The sequence below is a fragment of the Ranitomeya variabilis genome, chromosome 4 (genome assembly GCF_051348905.1).
Source record: "Ranitomeya variabilis isolate aRanVar5 chromosome 4, aRanVar5.hap1, whole genome shotgun sequence".
In the NCBI taxonomy this organism is placed as follows: domain Eukaryota; kingdom Metazoa; phylum Chordata; class Amphibia; order Anura; family Dendrobatidae; genus Ranitomeya; species Ranitomeya variabilis.
Genome location: NC_135235.1, coordinates 692,960,289 through 692,972,342, shown reverse-complemented (window position 1 = coordinate 692,972,342; position 12,054 = coordinate 692,960,289). Strand labels below are relative to the sequence as shown.

At 45.8% G+C, this 12,054-nt stretch overlaps 1 protein-coding gene across 1 annotated transcript in view; it reads left to right on the top strand.

Moving 5' to 3' along the window:
* The window catches only part of LOC143767646 (uncharacterized), a 383,745-nt gene that overhangs the window by 225,057 nt on the left and 146,634 nt on the right, over positions 1–12,054 (top strand). The window lies entirely within an intron of this gene.

Genomic DNA, 12,054 nt, shown 5'->3' with positions numbered 1-12,054 from the left:
TCACAAATAGCAGTATGGACAGTAGACAAGAACCACTGTGTACCAGGGCACAGAGAGAAACATGGGTTCTAGGACATACGGGCTGTAATAACAAGAAATCAAGAATATCAAGCAATTTATGGAAAAAGAAGAAAATAGAAAAATGGGACGGAAAGAAAAAGGGGTACGTTTTTCATATTAGGCTCAATATATACCTGGCTTGGTTTTAATAAGGGGGAAATATAATTTTCACACCATTACGGTTCAGGAATTAACAAGGAAGTTATCAATTGTAACCAGAACCTTTGAAACTTTGGGATAGTACAGACCCAGTTTTTAGTTTGACATATGTTAAATCTACCTATCTCAAAAAACTGCCCATTATAACCTCTTTCTGACATCGGACGGGATAGTACGTCCGAGGTCAGATCCCCTGCTTTGATGCAGGGCTCCGGGTCCTTGCGACCTCTATGGTTACTGATGCCGGCCTGCTGTGAGCGCCCCCCTGTGGTCAGCGTTCATAGCACACCTGCATTTCTGCTGCATAGCAGCGATCTGATGATCACTGCTATGTAGCAGAGCCGATCGAGTGGTGTCAGCTTGAGGCTATTGAAGCATGGCAAAAGTAAAAAAAAAAAAAGTAAAAAAAAATGTGAAAAAAATAAAAAATATAAAAGTTTAAATCACCCTCCTTTCGCCCCATTCAAAATAAATCAATAAAAATAAAAAAAATCAAACCTACAAATATTTGGTATCACCGCGTTCAGAATTGCCCGATCTATCAATAAAAAAAAGCATTAACCTGATCGCTATGCAACATAGCGAGAAAAAAATTTGAATCGCCAGGATTACGTTTTTTTGGTTGCCGCGACATTGCATTAAAATGCAATAACGGGCGATCAAAAGAACGTATCTGCACCAAAATGGTATCATTAAAAACGCCAGTTCGGCAAGCAAAACATAAGCCCCAACCGACCCCAGATCATGAAAAATGGAGACGCTACAGGTATCAGAAAATGGCACAATTTTTTATTTATTTTTTTTTTTTAGCAAAGTTTGGAAAAACTTTTACCACTTAGATAAAAGAGAACCTAGACATGTTTGGTGTCTATGAACTCGTAATGACCTGGAGAATCATAATGACAGGTCAGTTTTAGCATTTAGTGAACCTAGTAAAAAACCAATCCAAAAACAAGTGTGGGATTGCACTTTTTTTGCAATTTCACCACACTTGGAATTTTTTTCCCGTTTTCTAGTACACGACATGGTAAAACCAATGATGTCGTTCAAAAGTACAACTTGTTTTGCAAAAAATAAGCCCATATTGATGGAAAAATAAAAAAGTTATGGCTCTGGGAAGAAGGGAAGCAAAAAAACGAACACGGAAAAACGGAAAATCCCAAGGTCATGAAGGGGATAATATATGCTATTCACAATAAATACTGGACGTGAAGCACCATGTATCTTATCAATGGTATCTAGTGGAGGGACCACTATTAGTGTTCATCAGCAGGAGCTATCCTCCAGGGACAACAGAACAATATAGTATATAATTAATCTGCATATAGTTTATCCCCATGAGGATGTAAGTAAGGTGGATGGTAGAGCTATATCTAGATGGGAAAAGATGACTACAAGGAAAGGGGAGTATGGAATTAAGATGGGGAATTGTGGCTAGAGAAAGAAAGCCCAGTAGGTTCTCATCCGTGCCGATTCTACCTTCAAGAATCTTGTTATGGGAGAGAAAGGGGGGGGGGGGCAGGGCCGTATTTGCCACTAGGCACTCGAGGGCACGTGCCTAGGGCGGCGACATTGCGGGGGGCGGCACCTGAGCAAGGTTTTTATTTTTTTATTTATTTTTTTATTCCCGGGTCACAAACGCGACCGACCTCCCCGCCCCCCCACCTCCCGCCCGCACCCGCGCCCGCCTCCGAGTCCCACCCACCCTCCTTAAAGACGATACTCACCCTGCTCCAGCGATGCCTGGTCTCAGCGTCTGTAGCGCGTCCTGAGTGAGCGGTCATGTGGTACCGCTGATTAAGGTCATGAATATGCGCATATTCATGACCTTAATCAGCAGTACCACATGACCGCTCACTCAGGAAGAAGGCGCTGCGGCGGGACAGAGCAAGAGGGAGGATGTCGGTGCAGCCGCACGGTGTGTGGGACAGCTGACAGGTGAGTATGAGGGACGGGGGATGAAGGAGGAAGGTAAGCCGCCCGAGCCATTCAAGATGGGAGGAGCAGGGGAGGGGGTGGAGAGATGACCCATGCATACCGGGGAGTATGAGCCATCAGCCATGCATATGGGGGGGGGGGACTTATGAGCCATCAGCCATGCATACGGGGGGGGGGGGAATTATGAGCCATGCATACAGGGGAATATGAGCCATCAGCCATGCATACAGGGGGGGGGGGAATTATGAGCCATCAGCCATGCATACAGGGGGGGAATTATGAGCCATGCATACAGGGGAATATGAGCCATCAGCCATGCATATTGGGGGGGAAATTATGAGCCATGCATACAGGGGAATTTGAGCCATCAGCAATGCATACAGGGGGGGGGATTATGAGCCATCAGCCATGCATACGGGGGGGGGGGGGAATTGTGAGCCATGCATACGGGGGAATATGAGCCATCAGCCATACATACAGGGGGTGGGATTATGAGCCATGCATACAGGGCAGGGGGGGTGGAGAGATGAGCCATGCATACAAGGAGGTGGAGAGATGAGCCATGCATACAGGGGGGAGGTAGAATATGAGCCATGCATACAGGGGGGGAGGGGGGGGGGGAGTATGAGCCATGCATACAGTGGGGGGGGAGTATGAGCCATGCATACAGGGGGGGAATATGAGCCATGCATACAGGGGGGGGGGGTCATTATACAGTATGGAGAACTGTGTGTGGCCATTATACACTATGGATCATCATATGTGGCCATTATACGGTATTGAGCATCATGTGTGGCCATTATACAGTATTGAGCATCATGTGTGGCCGTTGTACAGTATGGAGCATCACGTGTGGCCATTATACAGTATGGAGCATCATGTGTGGCCATTATACAGTATTGAGCATCATGTGTGGCCATTATACAGTATTGAGCATCATGTGTGGCCGTTATACAGTATGGAGCATCATGTGTGGCCATTATACAGTATTGAGCATCATGTGTGGCCGTTATACAGTATGGAGCATCACGTGTGGCCATTATACAGTATGGAGCATCACGTGTGGCCATTATACAGTATTGAGCATCATGTGTGGCCATTATACAGTATGGAGCATCATGTGTGGCCATTATACAGTATGGAGCACTGTGGCCATATTGTTTCGTTTATAATTATTGTATATAAAACAGTGTGATCAGCAGTGCTAAATGGCTGTGGTTGGGACGTGGATATGGGTGTGACTAGTTGTGAAATGGGTGTGGTCAGAGGCGTGGCCTAAAATTTGCCGCGGCAAAAGTTGTGAGGTATGGTACCGCATTTGCCAGATCATGGCAAGTGCCACAAATCCCATAGGGAATGAATGAGGCCGAACACAGTGTTGCTGTAAGTGATCCGTTACGCGGCACACGCAGAAAAACTGACGGATCTGCTGCAAAAGGTGACTTTCATATCAGCGATTCTTGCTAAAGTCACTGACGATAGTGTCATACCCACCAAAGGGGGAGGCAGCACTAAAAGTGCCTAGGGCAGCAGAAACCCTAAATACGGCCCTGGGGGGGCTAAAATATATTTGATAATTTATATTATATTTATAGCTAATTTATAAACCAAACTTGTTGATTGTCTCTTAGGCCAGACACATCCACATAATCACAGGGAATGAGTTTGTGAAGTCAAAATAGTATTTTGATACTTTCACTGCTTCAAATAGAGACTTCATTGCTAGTGCATAAATCAAGAAGCAGTAGAACAGTGAAAACCCCACAATGTCCATATACCAAAGAGGCATACACAGACAAGACAGATCTATAGAGATGATTACATTACCCAGATATGCCCTTTTACACACGTTTCACTTCTAATGCTTCCTCAGAAAGGGTTTCTGCCACGTTCTGCTGCTTATGCACTAGCAATGAAGACTTTATTTGAAGCAGTGACCGTGTCATGCCCATAATGCCACACATGCCCTATGGAATTTATTGCGTGTAATATTTTTGAATATTTACATGAGCACTGTCACTTTTAGTCTACAATTTAATATTTATTCATGTGTGGATTGTAAACCCGTTCTATATATTGTTTTGTATATGGGTTTATTGTGAAATGCTATTTACCACTCAGTGGAAACCTTACGCCAGAGCTTGTTAAAGGGAATCTGTCACCCCCAAAATCGTATATGAGCTGCGGCCACTGGCATCAGGGGCTTATCTACAGCATTCTGTAATGCTGTAGATAAGCCCCCGATGTAACCTGAAAGAAGAGAAATAAAGGTTATATTATACTCACCCAGGGGCGGTCCCGCTGCAGTCCGGGTCCAATGGGCGTTGAGGTCCGGTCCGGCGCCTCCTATCTTCATGCGATGACATCCTCTTCTTGTCTTCTTGCCGCAGCTCTGGCGCAGGAGTACTTTGTCTGCCCTGTTGAGGGCAGAGCAAAGTACTGCAGTGCGCAGGAGCTGGGCCTCTCTGACCTTTCCTGGCACCTGCGCACTGCAGTACTTTGCTCTGCCCTCAACAGGGCAGACAAAATACACCTGCGCCGGAGCCATGGCAGGAAGGCAAGAAGAGGACGTCATCGTATGAAGATAGGAGGTTCCGGACCCGGACCGCGATGCCCATCGGACCCGGAACGCAGCGGGACTGCCTCTGGGTGAGAATAATATATTTCTCATCTTTCAGGATACATTGGGGGCTTATCTACATTACAGAATGCTGTATATAAGCACCCGATGCCGGTGGCCGCAGCTCAAGAACGATTTTGGGGGTGACAGATTCCCTTTAATGATATAGGATGATATGGTGTATAATTGTAATACTTTTTTCAGATGGGCTTTCCACTTAAAATTATATATATATGTAAAAGGGTTTTACTAAACTATACTATAGATTCAACTAAGTTTTATATACCGTGTATATACTAGAGTATAAGCAGAGATTTTCAGCCCATTTTTTTAGGCTAAAAGTGGCCCTCTCGGCTTATACTCGAGTCATTGTCCCAGGGGGTCAGCGGGAAGGGAGAGCTGCTGCTGTCACATCATACTCACCTGCTCCGGCGCGGTCCTTGCTTCTCAGATGGTCTCTGATCCCGGAAGCTTGTTCCTGTGTACAGAGGTCACATGGTACCGCTCATTAAAGTAATGAATATGGAGCACATATTCATTACTTTAATGAGCGGTATCATGTGACCGCTGAATACAGGAACAAGCTGCCGGCGCCAGAGACCATCGCATCTGAGAAGCAGGGACTGCGCCAGGAGGGGGCGAGTATGACGGGGGAGGGTGAGCCATGCGATATTCACCTGTCCCCATTCCACCGCCGGGCTCCGTCTTCCACGTCCTCTGGCTGTGATGTTCAGGTCAGAGGGCACGATTACGTGGTTAGTGCGTGCCCTCTGCCTGAACAGTCACTGCAGAGAGCCGGAAGACATACGTTGTGGTGGAACAGGTACAGGTGATTATCTCAGGTGTCGTGGGCCTGAGCGATAAGAGGTGAGTATGTCTTTTTTTTTTCCTTTTTTAATCGCAGCAACAGTAGCATATGGGGCATAATATGCTATGAAGCATCTTATGGGGCCATCAACCTTTGTGCAGCATTATATGGGGCATAATATGCTATGAAGCATCTTATGGGGCAATCAACTTTTGCGCAACATTATATGGAGCATAATCTATGGAGCATCTTATGGGGCCATCAACCTTTTTGCAGCATTATATGGGGCATAATCTATGGACCATCTTATGGGGCCATCATCCTTTGTGCGCCATTATATTGGGCATAATCTATGGAGCATCTTATGGGGCCATGTTATGATCCTTAATGGCTGAGGATCACAGATAGGACTAGCTAAGTTACTGAACATAGAACAAGCTCTAGGGAGGTGGTAACTGGACTGACCGCAAAACCTGATCCTAACCAAACACACTAAAGGTAGCCGGTGAACGTGCCTGAATTCCTGGACGTATCGACGCAGCCTGAGAAACTTGCTACCCCTATAGAGAAAGTAAGACCTCACTTGCCTCAGAGAAATGACCCCAAAGATATAGGAAGCCCCCAACAAATAATAACGGTGAGGTAAGGGGAAAATACAAAACGTAGAAATGAAAACAGATTCAGCAAATGAGGCCCACTAATACTAGATAGCAGAAGACAGGCAGGGAACTGTGCGGTCAGTAAAAAACCCTATACAAAATATCCACGGTGAGAGTTCAAGAACCCCCACACCAACTAACGGTGTGAGGAGAGAAACTCAGCCCCCTAGAGCTACCAGCAAGCAAGGAAATCACATATTAGCAAGCTGGACAAGGACAAATAAATAACCAAGAAACATATTGAACACTGATGAGCAAAAAATAACCAAACAGAAACTTAGCTTCTCTTGGCGAGACTGATAACGAAGGAATTCAGGAAAGATCAAAATAGCACTGAATACATCGACAGCAGGCAACAACTGATAGTCCAGGTGAGCTAAATAGGAAACCAACTAACAGATAACGAGACAGCTGATCCAGCCTCAGACCTGCAGAATGACACAAAGAGCCACCAGAGGGAGCCCAAAGACAGCACTCACACAGTACCACTTGTGACCACAAGAGGGAGCCCAAAAACAGAGTTCACAACAGTACCCCCCCCCCTTGAGGAGGGGGTCACCGAATCCTCATCAAAACCCCCAGGGCGATCAGGATGAGCCACGTGGAAGGCATGAACCAAATCGGCCGCATGAACATCAGAGGCGACAACCCAGGAATTATCCTCCTGACCATAGCCCTTCCACTTAACCAAATACTGAAGCCTCCGTCTAGAAATACGAGAATCCAAGATCTTCTCCACCACATACTCCAATTCGCCCTCAACCAGCACCGGGGCAGGGGGCTCAACGGAAGGAACCACAGGCACCACATACCTCCGCAACAAAGACCTATGGAACACGTTATGAATGGCAAACGACGCTGGGAGGTCCAGACGAAATGACACCGGGTTAAGGATTTCCAAAATCTTATAAGGACCAATGAAGCGAGGCTTGAATTTAGGAGAGGAGACCTTCATAGGAACATACCGAGAAGACAGCCATACCAAATCCCCAACATGAAGTCGGGGACCCACACAGCGACGGCGGTTGGCAAAGCACTGAGCCTTCTCCTGTGACAACTTCAAATTGTCCACCACATGGTTCCAAATCTGCTGCAACCTATCCACCACAGAATCCACCCCAGGACAGTCAGAAGGCTCAACCTGACCCGAGGAAAAACGAGGATGAAAACCAGAATTGCAGAAAAAAGGCGAAACCAAAGTAGCAGAACTAGCCCGATTATTAAGGGCAAACTCGGCCAATGGCAAAAAAGTCACCCAATCATCCTGATCAGCAGAAACAAAACATCTTAAATAAGTTTCCAAGGTCTGATTAGTTCGCTCAGTTTGGCCATTCGTCTGAGGATGGAAGGCTGACGAAAAAGACAAATCAATGCCCATCTTAGCAAAAAAGATCCGCCAAAATCTGGACACGAACTGGGATCCTCTGTCAGACACAATATTTTCAGGGATGCCGTGCAAGCGGACCACATTCTGAAAAAATAGAGGAACCAAATCGGAGGAGGAAGGCAACTTAGGCAAGGGCACCAAATGGACCATTTTGGAAAAACGATCACACACCACCCAGATGACAGACATTCTCTGAGAGACTGGAAGATCCGAAATAAAATCCATGGAAATGTGCGTCCAAGCCCTCTTCGGGACAGGCAAAGGCAAAAGCAAACCGCTGGCAAGAGAACAGCAAGGCTTAGCCCGAGCACAAATCCCACAGGACTGCACAAAGGAACGCACATCCCGCGACAAGGAAGGCCACCAGAAGAACCTAGCCACCAAATCTCTGGTACCAAAAATCCCAGGATGGCCTGCCAACACCGAAGAATGAACCTCGGAAATAACTTTGCTGGTCCATCTATCTGGGACAAACAGTCTCTCTGGTGGGCAACGGTCAGGTCTATCCGCCTGAAATTTCTGCAGCACTCGTCACAAATCTGGGGAAATGGCAGACAAAATCACTCCCTCTCTGAGGATACCAGCCGGCTCTGAAACTCCCGGAGAGTCAGGCACAAAACTCCTAGAAAGCGCATCAGCCTTCACGTTCTTCGAACCAGGCAGGTACGAGACCACGAAATCGAAACGGGAGAAAAACAACGACCAATGAGCCTGTCTAGGACTCAGCCGCTTGGCAGACTCGAGATAAATCAGATTTTTGTGATCAGTCAAGACCACCACACGATGCTTAGCTCACTCGAGCCAATGTCGCCACTCTTTAAATGCCCACTTCATAGCCAACAACTCCCGATTACCAACATCATAATTCCGCTCGGCAGGCGAAAACTTTCTTGAAAAGAAAGCACAAGGCTTCATCACAGAGCAATCAGAGCTTCTCTGCGACAAAACAGCCCCTGCTCCAATCTCAGAAGCATCAACCTCGACCTGAAAAGGAAGAGAGACATCAGGCTGACACAAAACTGGAGCCGAAGAAAACCGGCGCTTCAGCTTCCGAAAGGCCTCCACGGCCGCAGGAGACCAATTAGTCACATCAGAACCCTTCTTGGTCAAATCCGTCAAGGGTTTAACCACGCCAGAAAAATTAGCAATGAAGCGATGGTAAAAATTAGCAAAACCCAAGAACTTCTGAAGACTCTTAACAGACGTGGGCTGAGTCCACTCATGAATAGCCTGGACCTTGACTGGGTCCATCTCAATAGTAGAAGGAGAAAAAATAAAACCCAAAAAGGAAACCTTCTGTACTCCGAAGAGACATTTTGAGCCCTTCACAAATAAGGCATTAGCACGTAGGACCTGAAATACCATCCTGACCTGCTTCACATGGGACTCCCAGTCCTCAGTAAAGACCAAAATGTCATCCAGATACACAATCATAAATTTATCCAGATATTCTCGGAAGATGTCATGCATGAAGGACTGGAACACAGAAGGAGTATTAGAGAGTCCAAAAGGCATCACCAAGTACTCAAAATGGCCTTCGGGCATATTAAATGCTGTTTTCCATTCATCCCCCTGCTTAATACGCACAAGGTTATACGCATCACGAAGATCTATCTTGGTGAACCAACTGGACCCCTTAATCCGAGCAAACAGATCAGATAATAATGGCAAAGGATACTGAAATTTCACCGTGATTTTATTTTAGAAGACGATAATCAATACAAGGTCTCAGAGAACCATCCTTCTTGGCCACAAAAAAGAATCCTGCACCAAGGAGGATGACGGGTGAATATGTCCCTTCTCTAAAGACTCCTTTATATAGCTCCGCATCGCGGCATGTTCTGGTACAGACAAATTAAAAAGTCGTCCCTTAGGGAACTTACTACCAGGAATCAAATTTATAGCACAATCACAATCCCTATGAGGAGGTAGGGCACCGGATCTGGGCTCATCAAATACATCCTGGTAGTCCGACAAAAACTCAGGGACCTCAGAAGGAGTGGAAGAAGCAATTGACACCAAAGGAGCATCGCCATGAATCCCCTGGCAACCCCAACTTGAAACAGACATAGCTTTCCAATCCAGTACTGGATTATGAGCCTGTAACCATGGCAGACCCAAAACGACAACATCATGCAAATTATGCAGCACAAGAAAGCGAATCACCTCCTGATGTACAGGAGTCATGCACATAGTCACTTGAGTCCAATACTGAGGCTTATTCTCAGCCAATGGTGTAGCATCAATTCCCCTCAGTGGAATAGGGAATTCTAAAGGCTCCAGGACCAAACCACAACGCCTGGCAAACGACAAATCCATCAGGTTCAGGGCAGCACCTGAATCCACAAAAGCCATAACCGAGTAGGATGACAGAGAACAAATTAAAGTAACAGACAAAATGAATTTAGGCTGTATAGTACCAACGGTGACAGTTTTAGCGATTTTTTTTAAGCGCTTAGAGCATGCTGAGATAACATGAGTTGAATCACCACAGTAAAAGCACAACCCATTTTGACGTCTATGATTTTGCCGCTCAATTCTGGTCAGAATTCGGTCACATTGCATAGACTCAGGTCTCTGTTCAGAAAACACCGCCAGATGGTGCGCAGATTTGCGCTCCCGCAAACGCCGATCAATCTGAATGGCCAAAGCCATTGAGTCATTCAGACTTGCAGGTGTGGGGAACCCCACCATAACATTCTTAATGGCTTCAGAAAGACCTTCTCTGAAATTTGCAGCCAGGGCACACTCATTCCATTGAGTAAGCACCGACCATTTCCGAAATTTTTGACAATACACCTCAGCTTCATCCTGGCCCTGAGAGAGAGCCAGCAAGGCCTTTTCTGCCTGGTTCTCAAGATTAGGTTCCTCATAAAGCAAACCAAGCGCCAGAAAAAACGCATCCACATTCAGCAGTGCAGGATCTCCTGGCGCCAGGGAGAAAGCCCAATCTTGAGGGTCGCCACGTAACAGGGAGATAACAATTCTAACTTGCTGAGCGGAATCACCAGAGGAACGAGGTCTCAAAGAAAGAAATAATTTACAATTATTCTTAAAATTCAGAAACCTAGATCTATCTCCAGAAAACAACTCAGGAATAGGTACTTTTGGCTCAGACATAGGACTGCGAACAACAAAATCCTGAATGCTTTGCACCCTTGCAGCAAGATGATCCACACTAGAAGTCAGACTCTGAATATCCATGTCTGCAGCCTAACTCAAAGCCACCCAGAGATTAGGGGATGAGAGAAGCTGGACAGACTGCAGCAAAGGGAAAGTAAAAAAAAAAAAAAAAAAAAATTGTACTCAGGACTTCTCTTATCCCACTTCTGCGATGCATTAACACTTTTTGGCCTGCTGTACTGTTAAAATCCTTAATGAGAAATGACCCCAAAGATATAGGAAGCCCCCAACAAATAATAACGGTGAGGTAAGGGGAAAATACAAAACGTAGAAATGAAAACAGATTCAGCAAATGAGGCCCACTAATACTAGATAGCAGAAGACAGGCAGGGAACTGTGCGGTCAGTAAAAAACCCTATACAAAATATCCACGGTGAGAGTTCAAGAACCCCCCACACCAACTAACGGTGTGAGGGGAGAAACTCAGCCCCCTAGAGCTACCAGCAAGCAAGGAAATCACATATTAGCAAGCTGGACAAGGACAAATAAATAACCAAGAAACATATTGAACACTGATGAGCAAAAAATAACCAAACAGAAACTTAGCTTCTCTTGGCGAGACTGATAACGAAGGAATTCAGGAAAGATCAAAATAGCACTGAATACATCGACAGCAGGCAACAACTGATAGTCCAGGTGAGCTAAATAGGAAACCAGCTAACAGATAACGAGACAGCTGATCCAGCCTCAGACCTGCAGAATGACACAAAGAGCCACCAGAGGGAGCCCAAAGACAGCACTTACACAGTACCACTTTTGACCCCAAGAGGGAGCCCAAAAACAGAGTTCACAACAGGGCCATCAACCTTTCTGCAGCATTATATGGGGCATAATCTATGCAGCATCTTATTGGGCCATCAACCTTTGTGCAGCATTATATGGGGCATAATCTATGGAGCATCTTATGGGGCCGTCAACCTTTGTGCAGCATTTTATGGGGCATAAAATTCTATGGAGCATCTTATGGGGCCATCAACCTTTGTGCAGCATTATATGGGACATAATATTGGGCAATCAACTTTTTATGCAGAATTATATGGGGCATAATATTCTAAGGAGCATCTTATGGGGCCATCAACCTTTTATGCAGCATTAGATGGGGCATAATATTCTATTGAGAATCTTATGGGGCCATCATTAACGTTTTATGCAGCTATATGGGGCATATTTTAATATGGAGCATGTTATGGGGCCCATCATGAACGTTATGGAGCATTATATGGGGCGTATTTTGTATGGA